General features: G+C 35.1%; 2 non-coding genes across 2 annotated transcripts; one reads left to right on the plus strand and one right to left on the minus strand.

Annotated features, from left to right (window-relative positions):
- The first annotated feature begins 1880 nt into the window (after positions 1 to 1880).
- Positions 1881 to 1952, plus strand: TRNAH-GUG (transfer RNA histidin (anticodon GUG)). The gene has a single exon. It is a non-coding gene; the product is annotated as a tRNA-His (tRNA).
- Positions 1953 to 2428: 476 nt separating this feature from the next.
- Positions 2429 to 2500, minus strand: TRNAH-GUG (transfer RNA histidin (anticodon GUG)). The gene has a single exon. It is a non-coding gene; the product is annotated as a tRNA-His (tRNA).
- Between the last annotated feature and the right edge of the window lie 12343 nt (positions 2501 to 14843).

Raw genomic sequence — 14843 nt, forward strand, 5'->3', positions numbered from 1 at the left:
GCATAACCATGTAAGCTAATCACTTAATATCAGTAGAATTTAACCCCTTAAAACCTTTATGACGTTCCATGTCGTCTTTAAAAAAGAGGCCCAAAAACCTATCATGACAGCATGGAACGGCATGAAGAAAAGTAATCCAGTGGTAAATTGGATCAATATTAACCCTCCCATATTATTATATGATATTATCTATATCATATAAAGTGAGCCTCAAAAAAGTAAAAACTAAATTTAAAATAATGTAAAAAGTAAAATAAATAATAATAAAAAAAATACCCTACACTCACATTGTATATATATATTAGAAATGGGCTGATGCTAGCCTTTTTTGCTTTTGTCATGCATCTGCTTTTGCGCATTACCCTTAGCAAAGCTGATGACAAGGGGGACAGGAGTTGTGGCCAAAAAACAGGCGCATGAGAAAAGCAAATGACTTGTGAAAAATGTATATTTTGTTATCTAAACTGTGTTTATCTAGTGCTCTATCATTTAACCCTTTATTTTCTGTGTACTTACCTTGCCAAATTCTGTGTGCGAAGTGAAATGTGCTCATGTAATATGCCCTGTAGATTTCCAAAACTCATAAAAATCCTATTTTTGTGGGTTTTCTGCAGTTATATGTAATCTGTGCAAACAATGGAAACATGGAAAGTTTAGTAAAAAAAAAACAAAAAGCAACAAAAATTGACATTCCGGCTCCTTTTGCCACGGATTTGTAGCCAACCTGTTGCATAAGTGTCCAAATGCTCCTAATGAAATACCCATTGTGTTCTCTCCAAAAATACATACCGTATGGGGGTATTTTAAGCTGATGGGCTGCTAAACAGACACTTACATTCATATATTTTGTGGTATTTCACTCAACTGAACTTTTTCGGGGACCATTTTAATAGTACAGTATTAGAAAAATGTGTTTGTTTTAAAAAATGTTCATTGTTTTAATGCATTATTCATATGAAATGTTAACTGTACATCTAAAAAATGTATGAAAAGATAGCTGTCCTTGAAGAAAATAATATGTCATTTGTGAGGGTGCACGAAAAAAAATTTCAAAAGAAGAATCGTGATCAGCAAAGAGAAGCTTCTTGCACTGATTAACCATCTCAGTCCTAAAAAGTTGCAGTTTGAGTGTATTTCATTCACTTTTGTTAAAACCTAAAAAAAGCTATATCTGGGTGTCATGCAATGATCCATTTAAACATCTCAATGCAGGCCACCAAATAATTCTTCACACAGGCACAGCCCCTTCAGTGGACCTGACTTCCAAATTTCCCAAGCAGAGGGAAACTGGGTGGTTATCATGGGAATTGTAGTCCAAAGCAGCTGGGGTACTGATAATTGTCTGTGTGCCAGAGGGAGCAGATTCACCGATTTCCGTGGGATTAAAGGTTTGAGAGGTATAATACAAGCACATTGCACTCATGTGCATGCTGAGAGTGAGTGCTGGCAGATAAGTCTGAGAAGAAGAGGAGAGGCACATCCCTGCTCCTCAGCCCTCCCTCACACCCTGTTTCTATAATGGGAACAGCAGATCTGCAGTGAGGGCTTGCATTGCACTTGGCAGAGTGACATTCTGGCTACTGCTTTGTTGTCAGCATATGCCCTGAATGGACTGTGTGTGTGCTGTGATACTGGTACACTTTACTTGTTTGGGTCATATGGTGACTGTAATTGTACTGAGCATCTGCTCCTGTGCACCAGCTGAATCTGCAAGGCTGATTTTAATGTCACGGGAGTTCCCACGCTTCTCCTGAATGGATTAACGGGTCTATTTCATCATTACCATAATTAATTATGGCTATGCTTAAAACACAAAACTCACGAAACAGCTGAGGCAAGTTGATAAAAGAGGGCCCGACCTCACAGTTCCCCGGTGGCTCGCCGTGATCGTATAGTGGTTAGTACTCTGCGTTGTGGCCGCAGCAACCTCGGTTCGAATCCGAGTCACGGCAGGAGTGAAAGTCTCCTCTCACGGCGATGGGGTTTATTTTTACGTATTGTTGTAATTCGTTGACTATGTATATTAGCCCCTTAATATATGGTTTATGACCATATGGATGGAGAAAGAAAATTAGGAAGCGTCTGACTAAAAATTATGATGTCATCAACTAGTTGTATGTGTGTGTATATAGGTATGTATATCTATATATATATATAGATATATATGTCTATAGATATATATATATGTATATATCAAATCAGTAGAAAAGGGAGGTCAATAGGGTCATAAACCCTTCTACTATTACTATTATATACTATTGTGTTATGGTAAAATTAAAAAGGAAAATGATGAGGGTTATTAAATATTAATATAATAATCCAATATTTTTTTTAAAAAAAATAATAATATATACAATAATATAAAATAACAAAAGACGAGGTAAGCAAAAGCTGCTCCCGTACTGCCGTGAGAGGAGACTTTCACTCCTGCCGTGACTCGGATTCGAACCGAGGTTGCTGCGGCCACAACGCAGAGTACTAACCACTATACGATCACGGCGAGCCACCAGGGAGACGTACTAGTGGAGGGATCGGGAAACCCTGAGAATGCGTAGTCATACCAACGCCACCTGATGGACACTCCGCGCAGTACACTTAAGCCTACATAGTGGTCAAATGTGATTACTAGTTAAAAAGCTGCCTTTCCGCCCATTAGGCAATATTGTGAATATTAGAAGCTCTCCTTGCCATTATGAAAGTATAAACTGAGGAAATGCAGGCTTTCCTTTTTTAAGACATTACATAAAACCATACCTTGCTATTTAAATGCCAAATCCGTAATCCGTGTGCATTTTACTGAAAAGTAAACAAGTCTAGCAAAGGTAATGTATAGATAATTTTTAATGACAACAGACAAACACACGCAAGGGGCAGGAGTAATGATATCACTCGCACTATGTTGAACGGGTAGAACACGAAAACTTTCATTCGTTGTATCGCCTGCGCAGCAGACAGTGGGTCGCAGAGCCACCTACCGGTGGATAACGATACTGCCTTCTTCTGTGCTGCTGATTTATCCAGGAATTCTTAGTAAAGTTGTTACATGCTGTTTATTAGTTGTCTAAGAATAAATCACCTATAGATTGCCTACAGGGCGCATATGAATTAGTTACATCTACTTATTATTATGTTTTAAAGGTAACATTAATTGCCCACCTATAATAATATTAATTTTAGTATTGTTATTTACACCTGTATTAATGCGTTTGATATAAATATCAAGCCTGAGAGACATATATAAACTAATTGGTTAAGTGAGTTTATGAATTCTACATGCAGCCAAGCTGGACGTGTCAAAATTCTTCATGTTGCATGCTAAATGCATGTGTTCTCCTTCAGACATCCAGCATAACAAGCCTGTCATAATGTGTACATTCAATGCTATGGTCAGGGCTTGACTGGGGATGACTAATTGGCTCTGGCACCTTAAGGCTAAAAACCACCAGATGATGATTTGTAACAAAAACGATGATGGCTAGATTCATGCAGCCACACATTACAATTTTATACTTACAGCCACATGTACCCAGTCAGTCATAAGTCTGCAGCCCTATAGTCCACTGGCATTCACTTGGTGTGCCAGATGACCAGTCTTGGCCAGGTAATTTAACAAATGAGTTTGGTTTTGGACACATGAAATTTGTGTGTGGGGGGTTGGGGGAGCTGCTGCCATATTCCAGGTTTCTTGTACTAATTTTGATCCATATAATTAAAGTGTATGTTTTAAATGTGAACGTTTCTCAAAGCTGCATAAATATGATGGGTAGGTTGGTGAAATAGCTCTCAGCTGAGGTTGCAAGTCTAAGTAGTGAGGATATTTAAGAATATTTAGGGGCAGAGATATGGGTGTAAAGAAGTAGAAATAAGATCAAAATCTAAGGAGCATTTCATGGTTCTGGGATGAGCAGTCTAAATTTGGCTATGTTCCTGGCATGTTTCCTGCAGGAAAGCAAGAGAACAAAGATTTGTGCCTGCAGAGGCACCATTCTCAGTTTTTAAGATGGTGTAATTTAAGACATTATGTGCAAGGTCTGTGAAAGTGTGCCTACTCCCATACCTAGTCATAAAAAACCTGCCTCCATGTTGTGCCCAAGGGGGGCTGCAATGTTGCCTGCCCCTAGGTTTTCTGACTCCCCAGGTGAGCTAACTCCTTGTGGTGTCTCCATCCACCGCCATTTGGTATTTTATATGAGCTACAAATATTACCACAGATGCCAAGACCAGAAAAGCGTCACTAAGTATACCTTTTGTTATCTATACATGTGTTAATGATTTCACATGCAGAATGTACAGACAAGCACACAAATAATAATACCTTTACACAAACTAAACATTCACATAAAATGAAGAACAAGGGGTAGTAGCAGAAGGATTTCGAAGTCCCAAATTTAGTCTTTTCTCCAGAATTTTGCTTTATCTTCAATAGCCTTTGGCTGCGGTGCTGTGAGTTGTCATGCCAGATTGTTAGACACATTTGAAGATGGCCCTTCTCACTTTTTGTCTCTGTAAATTAAAGTTGTTATGTAACGCAGTACTGGTTATGTTCAAATTACCCATTGTACAACTCTGCAGAATACGATAGGACTATATAAATCAATAAATAATAAAACATAATGATAAATAACAACACCTTCAGGGACGCTGTTGCTAAAGCTAGTTGAAGGCCACATTTTATAAATTAATTTAAGTACATACTATACATTTCAATATACATACTATGCTTTTCGAAAGTATATTATATGTCTTGATTTATCTTAACTGTTTTTGCTAAATGAATGTTTTGACTTTATTCTAATGCTTTCCGGAAGGTATCTCACATATTTATATCAGTGTAAGTACATTCAAAGCTGAAATAAAAAACTAGCAATATCTGACCATTAGGTGTCGCTGTTGATCCATGTTCTGGCCACAGCCCCCCCCATCAGAAATACATCAGAGCAGATGTTACCATGTCAGGTATGACGCCAGCTGTCATATATACATTAATATGACTTGTTCTTTCTCAAGTATAAGACTTATAGAAGTGAAACTTGGACCAGTTTGTTCTCAAATACACAATTATTTTGCAGTGATCTGTGTGCTTAATACAAAGTAATGCAATTAGTAATGAATTAGCCAACTGCTACACAGTTTCCTGGAATGAGTCTAATGTAAACCTATTGCGAGATGTTTGGTACACATATTGGTCTCTCCGTTGGCCGACTGAGAAGCATTGGAGTACAGAATACACCTTTTATATCTCCAAAATAGGGATGGAGGGACTTAATACAAAAGTCAAGACTTCTTTCTCAAATGGATGTCGATTTTACAATTATTTACTGCATAGTATCAATATGAATATGTAAAGAACAAATAGATCATTATATTTAAAATGCTACATACTACAGCAGCGAGTGGGGATTTCAGAAATAGTGGAATCTTTTAACCCTTCACAGTTCATGCCGCTTTGAGTACTTACACTGGCTAAAAATAGTAAGGGGTTAATAATTCACAATAAGGCCTGGGACCAGCACACAGAGAAATTCGGGGGGAATGCAAAATAGACACTACTCTTCAATGAATACCTTTAATTCCTCATAGAAATATACTCATGGTCCTCCATCACTAGCATGTCCTACACCATGGCGCGCGTTAAGGATCCTTAATGGCAATCTTTTTTGTTATACTAATTTTGTAGGTTGTGCTATGTATAACAAAAATGTTAAAAAAATACACTACTATTTTTGCAATTAAGGTTTTGAGGTGTAATAGTGTTTTTTTCCATGGTGGCAATCGTGAAATGTGTGCTCACTTCATACTAATAAGGAAAGTAAAATGTTTATAAATATCATTTGCATACTAATGGAAATCTATATTAACTTTATGCTTGTGTAAAGACAGCTGTGTTTTTGAAAAATGTTTTCAGTAGCAAATTGCATCATAGCAAAAGGAATATTAATTTCAGTGGCTCCATGCACACAAATATTGAATTAAAAGCGTAAAAAGCATTGCGAAGTATTTCTTTGCTTGTATACACAACGCCTTTATTTTATTCTGCAAATAATTTCCCTTTGTCTCATGACTCATTGTGTATGTGTGAAGTATATAATATAAATTATATATATATATGTATATATATATATTATATATATAATATATATAATATAGGATATCACCTAGGCTGCTTTTGTTTTCCAATTTGCATAACTATTTTACAGATATATATATTTTTTTTAAATAAAAGACTATTTTACTTCAAAGTAAATTTACGTCAAAATTGTGTCAAACCTGAATAACTCCTTGAAATGCCACGAGACCTTAGAAATAATTTTGACATGTTTTATAGAAAATTATTTTAAGATGAACGTATAGTTCTATTTGCCAAAATATATGTTCATGTGATGGAATATATCAGACGGTGATGTGCTCACATTAATACAGCATTTATTGACGTCAGGCTACTTTCCCTTGTTGAACGGTCGTTGGGTCTTGCACAGTAGGGCACAGTGTTACTTCCCAGCCTCCACAGCTGAGAATCCGCGCTACAGCACCTGTATACTCTCTGCCGGCATCACACAAAGCCGTGATTTCCGGTGCCATTCTATAAAAGAAAATTGTTTGAGCTAAGGCAGATGCACAATGTCCATTTTTTTTTTTTACAAAGGGGTACCATCTATTGGAAGCAAAAGTGAGCTAAGAAAAACAACAAAAAAAGTGATACATTATAATCCATAATTAAGGCCCAAACCAGGAAAAAATAACATACTGCTTACACTAAACATGCTTCCCCCGTTATTCTTTCTGTTCTAGGTTGAAGGTGAACTCGTTTGTTTTTTTTTTCTTTCTTTAATAAAAAGGCCCTATTGTGAATTTAAAAAGTTGCATGCAGAAGTCTCAAACTTGTATTTTTAATATATACAAATAGCTGCGAGTATCACCCAATAGTGTGTATACAGGTATATATATATATGTACGTGTGTGCATGTATGTGTGTGTGTTTATTCTTGCAAAGGGGGGTATCATCACGCTGAATAGATGGAATACAACATACGGACGTGATATGTACAGAGAAAAAAGCAGGGCTAAAATAAAATCTAACATATGGGCACTGGCGTTTGCGTGTGTATGTGTGTATATAAAATCAATTAGCAAGCAGCACCCGGCTTGTATATGTAAGAGCTGCAGGTGCATGTTGTGTGGGAAGCAAAACGCTCTTTCATTGAATAACAAAAACAAAAACAACTGCCCTCTGCTCTGCTGTGAAGAATTTATTACATAATCACTCAGCACTAATGCTCTAACCTTCTGGAGAAAAAAAAAAGAAGATTAAAATGAAATATACTGTAAAAGCGTTTTATAAATACATACAGAGGAAGAGAGAGAGTTTCATTCATATAAAGAGCACGCTGCTGCTTCTGTGAATGGTGCAAATGCTGACACGGGACAAAGGGCTTCACATTTGTAGAAAGAACAATGTTCTTGGCTTTTGAAAAGACCACTGTTTCAGACAGAACCGGCCTTTTATATTGTTTTGTTTTTCCGATTCTCAGAAAGATGGACCTATTTATGTTATATTTGTGACTGCGTTCCTTGCCACTGATAATTGCAGTTGGGCAGTGGTCTTAGTCAGCACAAGAAGTCAAAAGTAAACCAAACCTTGATCAAACCAAACCTCATTTTCTTTTTCTGCTTCTTTTTCTTAATTTTGGAAAGGAAGTGACAATTCCTTGTGCATGAACTTTTTATAAGCAGTACGATATCCTGTCCCATTCCCTTTTTTTAGTTACGCATGTTGAGATGCTGATGGCTACCATGGCATTTATGGTAGGAGACAGGTATGTTTAAATATTGCTGGCGGAGGCGTAGAAATTAGTGTCATTTGGGTTAATGGTAGGGTGTATAGCATGCAAACCCAACGTGTTATCAAATAAATGATATACAATTGATTGAAATAACCTAAGCAATGTTTACTATTGATATTTTTGTGTCTGTACTCATTGTGTAACAGATTAAAATGACCAGGCCAACAGATAAAAGAAAAAACATCACTCATATGTCTCCAATCATCTACAAACAAGGTTGGTAAATTAAAGAAGGTTATTATATTAAAATATATTATAGTTATATATAATTTAAAATTTGAACAAGAGCAATTGATACAAGATGATAGCAGCGCCTCCTCTTCACAGCTCTGACAATTTCTACGTTGAAAAATATTCTGAAATAGTTTAATGTGCTGTGGAAAAAGAATCTGTCGGTAAAAAAAGGTAAAATAATTTGTAATCCATTAACCGCTACTCCCAGCTAAATAAAAAAAAAATGACAAAATGAGAAAACATGTATATATTCTTTTTTGTAGACATTCTTACAGATTAAATATGGAAACAATAAAAAATATTTTATGAGGAGAATTTTATTAGGAGTTTGCTACTGTTTTTAGTGTATTATTCACAGTGGGTTTTTGTTCAAGTGGTCACAATTTTCAGGTATCTTTAACAGAGCTGCTAAAAAAAAGGATTCTTCCGCTAATATAGAAGCATTCTTTATCTGTCGAATTAGCTGAAAATAAATTTAGCATTAATCTCAAATTAACTAATTCAATTATTTAGTTAATAAAAGTATGTTTTAATCTAAGGTTTCTAAAAGTCTGTTTATTTACAATGTTATTTCTGAATACAAAAAATATGAAATAGCTTTTATAGCAAAATGAAAGATTAAACTTAAAGTTTTGTGTGTTTTTTTTGTCCAGTCATGAATAAGAGCACTATATTCATATTGTGTGATGTTGGTAAGTGGTCAGCCTAGCGATTTACTCTCTGGTACAACATCTAAGTGAATCTGCCCAGTAGATGGAATTTATTTTTTTCTGGAAATATTTTGCCAATAAATTTTGCAATAAATTACATTAAAGTACATTTTAATCAGCCAACTATCCTTTTCTTCTTATTACTGGAATAAAAGCTGCATTTTTATTTTTACTGTTGCCGACGTTCATAGGGTGCACAATTATCATCCTTCTCTCAAACTTCTGTGTAGCGTTATTGGATCTGATCTCTTGAGCAAACAAATGAATGGCCTCTGACATTGGACAGCTAAAACAAAAGTATAAAGGAACGAGAAACGATGGGAAGAAATCCAGAGCACAGCATACATTCACGCTCAATGTGTTTCACACCACTCTCCTTACATTTTTCCAGTTAACTATATAACCAGATAGCTTATCCAGTACAGCAAAAAACAGTTTATTCATACTGCAATTTGGTAAAAGGAAACATATAGTTATTCTTTAACACAAAAACAACCGAACGGCAAGACAGAATCCCACAGTTCTTTTGTTCACAGTTAATATCTTAGATATATATATATATATATATATATATATATATATATAATATGTAATATATAATATTGTTATATAACAATAATCCTTAAAAATAATTGTCTAAAAGCACACACTGTTTTTTGGGCAACAGTTAAATAAGAGTATGAATAAAACTTTAGTTTAATAAGATCTACATTTTATAAAACTGTTTATTCTAGCATCATTAAATGAGAAGGAATACATTTCGGGCATTTTACTGACGCTTCATTTAGAGAGGCAATAAAAGGCCTAGGGTACTGAGCTATCACACATATTCAGCGATAAATATATTTGTAAATGCAGTCAAAGTAATATATTTTACGCATATCATAATACTTAAGATGTATCTTTACAACAGCAAAGTAATTAAAAATAACAATAAGGAAATACTGGCAATAAGCATTGATATACGTATAAGAACAGATAACCTTTTAAAAAAAAAAAAAAAATGTGTAATTTGCTGAAATAAAAACTCACAAAAAAAAAAGCATAAAGGCTATATACCGTATAAAGACCATTTGAGCTGGTCCACAGATTCATTTCTCTTTGACTTGAATAACATATCTGCATTGAAAAATTAAACATAAAACTGATAAAATATCAACCAGATGTATTGGGGGCTGGAACATCCAAGCAGCCAAAAGAGGATTTTACATTTTGGCAGAAGGTATTTATTGTATCGCATCTAAGTAAAAACCTTTTCCTAATTACAAAGAATATTTAAAAAAAATAAAGTCTATATGACATGTTGTTTTTCTGAAAAAACTGCTAGAATAAGTACAACAATAATTTAGAAAGTATTGTTCACAATTTGTTGGTTCAAATGTGCACAGAAGTGTTCTCTGAACCAATTATATGTCTATGGGTTCCCACACTAAAATATATAATATTAGTTATTATTGCACAAATGGTGATAAGGAAAATATACATATAAAATATATACCCTATTATATGAGTTAATCAAAGAATAGAAAAAGCTTAAAAATAAAAAAGTAAACTCCTTAACCTAGATAACTAAATACATTTAAATTTTAAGATACATTTGATGCATTAGCACAGACTACAACTAAAGTTTTAACAATATCTGACACATACAAGAATGAAAAATCTAAGTATATTTTGTATATAAGAGAATACATTCTCCAATTTCCGAGTGCTTAAACCTCTATATCTACATGAACTTCTACTGTTAGATGGAATTGTTTACCTAATATTTTTGGTAGATAGCCACACTTGTTGACTGTATAGTCCAGCTATAAGCACTCTCGATGGATACATGTTTCCGAGCATAAGTGTGCTAGTTCCATGTGTTATAATATTTAGTAAAATGTACAAGAGTATGTAGGGCTGAATGGAGCAGATTAATACAAGTTAGTCCACTGGGCCATATTCGATTCTGTTTTCAAATGGTATAAACAGCATTTGATGAGTACTCTGCTTTTGTCTTATGCCGAAGGTCAGTTCAGGGGCCAGTTTATATCAAAAGTGCTTGATATAACGCAAATGAAATAGTAGGGCAGGGATATATCAGCAGAAGTGTAGCCATTGTCCAAGAATTAGTTTTGCATCATTTGCTAGGAAAGTAACAATTGTTTCTAGGCCACTGAGTAAAAATTGTCATTTTAATGAACATTTGGGAAATCAGCGGCACAGCGCCACCTTATAACTTATGCAGAATCTCTTGAATGTTGATGTGACCATTAGAGTGTGCACTGCATCTGACGGCTGCTGAGAAACATAGATTTCCACGCTTGGCTCCCATATAAAAAATCTTCTGTCGTGAGGTTTTTGTCAGAAGGTCCTCGACAGGTCTAGATCACTTAGACATGTAGGAAATGTTTGGGTCAAGTTTTTGGTAATGTTAAAATACTAAATATAAATTATTTAATCTCCTTTTGGTAGTACTGCCAAAAACCCTACTGCTTTTATCTATTTTTTGTATCGATACGTGTTTTATACAGTATGGTACCATTTTCACTAAAATATTAAACAGAATATTTCACTCTTTTCCCCTGGTACTAAAAACTTTCTGAAAGTATTTTATTCCCAAATACCACAAATAAGTGTAAAATACTGCCTTGCGTGGGAAAAAATTGAATATTGAAACGACTGTACCTGTGTGCTACTTTTTTTTTTAATTAAACCATAATTATCTGCTTCATATAGAATATCCACGGTTCAATTATATTCAAGGCCAGGCCCAAAATTCATTAACTGTTGGGAAAGAATGAGTTCTGATGAACATTTCCCCCTCACAAAGCATTCATTACAGTGAAAGCTTGCAGGTTACAAGTACGTGGTGAAGAAACACTTGACCTGATTTTCAGTGGTGGCAGAGGCATTTTTAACTCCAATAATGAGGTAATAAATGATTACAGATAATAGGGTAGGTTTATTTACTATATTGAGGCACTGAGACACATTGAGTCATTGAGTATTTTGTTATTGAAGAGGAATCATTCTATTGACATCTGTCCCGTGTTCAGAGATTACCACTATCCTGAATTTTATGTGAAGTTTGATTTTATTTTGGGGGGGGTTGATGAACAGTCTATTTCTCATACAAACTTTAGTATAATTCACTGCGTGCCAAAGCTTGGTGAACCGTCGGGTGAAGGCCAACACCTGACGTGGCCCTGGTTTGCGTGCCAGCCAGAGCCTAGTCAGCTGCACCTCTTGGTCAAGACTTTGGTCCTCATGAGCAACTGTACAATCACTTAAAAGATCATTCCTTTGAGTACAGGCATCGGACAACTCTTCCAACTCAACTGCGTGTGAACACATTGCTTTATGAAAAAACACTGAGCTAGTTGTAGATACAACTTAGTTGTTCTGTTAGGGTAATCCCTCATGTAAATTTACTGCAAGCCATTTTTGAGAGTTCAGTCCCTAATTGAGATCCCATAGTTGAAACAAGCTGAGATGAACAGTGAGCTGTATGGCAAATGGCAAATCTGTCAAATGTTTCCCATTGCTTGAGGTCTAATAATAATAATAATAAAATATGGATGGGACCCCATAAGAAGGATTGGAAAAATACCAGCCTTTTTTTTCTGGTGGCTCTATGCATTTAGGGGTCCCTAAGCAAAAAAAGAGAAGGGCCCAATCTCAAGTACAAGTGATGAAACTGAAACTGAACAAATGTAAAAATATGACCCACAATAGTGATATAAATAGAAGCAGAATCTGTGTCTCACTCCCTCTCACATTCTACGAGGTGCCCCTTTCTCATCCACTGGGGCTTTATATGGTAGAACCTTCCTTGACTTCTCTATGGTTAGTATTTGAAATAGTCTGTATTGTCTTTTGCTGTTTTCAAAGTAAAACACTAGCTTGGCAGTATTCCTATTCACATGAGAAAACAAGAGCCCCCCTAATTTGTTCTTTATGGGGTATGACCACATAGAGACAAACTGTAAGGAGATGTAGCCTGCCACTAGCCCAACATTAGTGTATATAACATATAAAATTATAACTATTATGATGTGATTTACAAAGAAACTCATGTTAATATCATGAATGTCCATTTGTTTCTAAACAGGACATACAGTATATTTCATTTTATTCAGAGAGGGGCAATTAATTTACCCGGGGAAATGGTAAAGATGGGGAATGTAAAGGGATTATGGCATTTTGACCTCGTCTGCCTCAAGCATGATTTCTTACTAGAAATCTATAATGGCTGTGTCTTTCTATAAGGATACATGGGCATATATTAATTTCTCATATGTCTTGTTATGTCCTGTATGGTATTTATTAGATATATAGGTACCTTGTGAACTGATTCAGTTCTGGGTTGGACCCCGACAGAACAGTACAATCAAGGCTACAAGAATACCATCTGCTCATTTTGACTGGTACTGGTGTCTGAGCAGTGTTCCAACTACCCCCTTTTTGATACCTTTTTTTTGGGGGGGGGCATTATTCTGAAATCCAAACCAATGAAGGGAGAATGACAAATAACACACACATATATATTACAGAAGGAGATTCCATTGCATGTATATATATATATATATATATATATATATATATATATATATGTACAGTATATATATATATATATATATTGATATCAAAAAGTGATATTTCTTTATGTAATATATTTGTTATGAGGGTTGTACCATTGTTCTACACACAGTCGTAAGAAAAACAAGGCATTATCACTAAGGCTAGGATTGGAGGTTTTACTTCTGTGTGGGCTTACATGCACTCAAGATGTGGGCATTAGTTTGTATGTAGTAACAGCTTAGGTAATACATGCTATAGGGTAATATAAACTAGCTGGCAGTTTATGCATGACGCCATTGTTCATTATAGTAATAGTACTGGGTCTGGGATTGTTTTTAGGAAGGGGAAGCATTCTATTCAGTTATCACACAGGCTGCCAGATAGCCTACAGCCTTCTTAGTCTGGTCTTTGCTGTTTCAAAGCATGAAAAGCCAAGCAGGAAAACTAAAAGTAAAAGTAGCATCTCAAAATGGAACGGGCTTATTTATATTTACATATAATGCAATTTCTCATTGTGACTCTAAAAAGTGAATATGATGAAATGGCTGGATAAACAGCATATTTGTGCAATTTTATAATGCATGATAAGGATAATATATTCACTGATTTCATTAATATGACAAATGGCAGATAAGATGCTATTTGAAAATAAAAATGTGGAGATATTGGCTGTCAAGGTAATTATCTGTTTAGGTTTTATCATTTTCTTTTTTTTTCTTTTTAGTTTGTTTTGCAAATGTAGAGACTTATACAATCGCCTGCAAGTTTTATGCAAAATGATTGCACTTCTCAATCTAGAAATGTATTCAAATATTGGTATTATACGGGACTTTGGGGGAAAAAACTCATAAAAAAACTATATGCATATTCTATTAACACATTCATTTTATAAAGATATATTTAATAATAGGTCACCTAACTGCAAAGGCACATATCATGCAATGATGTCAAAAGACATGTATCTAACTACTGTTTTAGAAAGTAGCTATGAAATATTGCAACTATTTGAAAAGAAACTATTTAAACTGTTAGCTTTATGGGGCAGAGAACTTCATTCCTAATCTATTCAGGGCCTGTCTGACTTGGACCTTCCCACTCACGGTCGTTAGGGGGTTACGGAACTCAACACACCCCAAGTGAGCAGCTGTAGGGAATGACTGCAGGAAAGGTAAAGGTGTGAGTAGTGATGTGTGTGGTAATGAGGTGTGAGATGTAATTGATGGAGTAAGGTGTGATGGAGTGAGTATGTTTTAGTGTAAGTGTGTGTGTCAATAGGAGTGTGTATGTGTGTATATTAGTGTGTGTATTATTATGAGTGCATGTATGAATGTGTATGTTACGGGAGGAGCAAAGGGAGTTAATTGATTATAGAATTTTATTATTAATGCAAAGTACTTTTACGTGGCTGTCACACTTGTTGTTAATGTCACATATAGAGTAGGGGAGCTGAAACTAAAAAATTGCTTACTAAAAGAAAATTATACTAACAAAA

The sequence above is a fragment of the Spea bombifrons genome, chromosome 1, assembly GCF_027358695.1.
Source record: "Spea bombifrons isolate aSpeBom1 chromosome 1, aSpeBom1.2.pri, whole genome shotgun sequence".
NCBI lineage: Eukaryota > Metazoa > Chordata > Amphibia > Anura > Pelobatidae > Spea > Spea bombifrons.